Here is a 1,458-nt window from a genome sequence, read left to right on the forward strand (position 1 = left end):
TAGAGGAACGTCTGTCCAAGGCGAGGCCTCCAGACCAACAATAAACTGAAGATTACACCACAAATGGTATCACCTGGTCCAATAAAGTCCAGATCGACATCGGTCACCCAGATGAGTCGTAAGGACCGCCCCATCCACCCCTTCCTGGCAGGACTTTGTTCTTTCCGTGTACACTTGCGACGTGAGCCGCTTCCCCGCTGGGTCAACGTTACCCAAGTGGCTACACTTAGCATTTTATTGGTTGTTCGTAGTTTTAACCCACACAGTACCCGCCTTGTGATTTTGCTGTATAAAACTTCCTCCGAGAAGTGGGGTCCGCAGCAACTCACCTTCCAGTCCCCTCCTGTCTTTCAGAAGCCGTCTCCCTCAGTAAAGTTTTCGTACTCTCAAAAAAAAAAAAAAAAAATTTCTGTTAAAAAAAGAGAATGGCTGGCTTTTTTGTTATAAGCAGCTGAAAAAAAAAAATCACCCATCAATTAAAAAGGGGGCGTGCCCGGGGATTTAGCTCAGTGGTTCCCCCTCCTGCCTGGCAAGCACAAGGACCCGCATTTGATCCCTGGTACCAAAAAAAAAAAAAAAATCGCCCATAATGTTATAAGCAGCTGGAAGGATGAAGTTGCCAGCAACCAAGGTGTAAGAGGCTGAAGGTGGAGTAGATTTAACAGATAAGATGGGTTCTGTTCAAGGGTGCTGAGTTTGAGATGTTGATTGAAATCCGGGTGGAGATACCAAGTAGGCAGTTACATGGGGGATTTGGGAGAGAGGTGTGGGCTGAGGATGGAGAGTTGAAAGCTAGCACATACTTGGTATTTATAGCAAAGAGCTGGGTGTCAAGGGAGCAGGAGTAAATAGAACGGAGAACAGTAAGTACTCAATGCATATTCATGAAAACAGGACTCAATTCTCTTTTGATTCTCAAAATTTCGGCAGTACTTTTTTTGTGTCTTGGATGATAACTTGTATATATACCTTAACTCCTCTATAGATTATATATTTCTTGAAGACAGGAATTTGATCTCAGTCTTCTTTATATCCCCTTTCTTCTCCATCACCAGCGTGGAGTCAAAAAGGCGCCTTTCATGCAAGTGAATTGAAATTCACAGCAAACTTGTGTTTGTAGAGGAATCTGTCGTCAGGGAGAGAGGTTTTCTGACTTCTTTTGACCTGAGATTTGGGACAGACACCCCACATATGACAGGGCCACCTGTGAGCTCACTGTTCTTGTGACTGGTGAGCACCCCAGTGCGGACAGCCAAGATCAGCCTTTGAGACCCAACCCTACCTGAGGGACCACAGGGGGGAAACTGATGAAGGTCAGAACAGGGTGAAAGGCAGAAATACGATGGGGAGTCCGATCTGTGCATACACGACTTCCCCTCGGGAGATAAGCACTGTAAACACTTTCTGGCTCGGCCACAAGGACACAGCAGCAAAGTCTCGGTCCACTGAAGTGTCTTC

The 1,458-nt window shown here is 46.0% G+C and overlaps 1 long non-coding RNA gene across 1 annotated transcript in view; it reads right to left on the bottom strand.

The window, feature by feature from the left end:
- Positions 1–1,089, bottom strand: part of LOC117286528 — a 1,367-nt gene extending 278 nt beyond the window's left edge. The window contains exons 1-2 of the long non-coding RNA XR_004517706.1: positions 970–1,089; positions 330–385 (exon numbers count right to left, since the gene is read on the bottom strand). This is a non-coding gene — a long non-coding RNA (uncharacterized LOC117286528). The remainder of the gene's footprint in view (positions 1–329; positions 386–969) is intronic.
- Positions 1,090–1,458: the final 369 nt, after the last annotated feature.

This window comes from Fukomys damarensis, unplaced genomic scaffold, assembly GCF_012274545.1.
Source record: "Fukomys damarensis isolate Sample0158 unplaced genomic scaffold, DMR_v1.0_HiC HiC_scaffold_17, whole genome shotgun sequence".
NCBI lineage: Eukaryota > Metazoa > Chordata > Mammalia > Rodentia > Bathyergidae > Fukomys > Fukomys damarensis.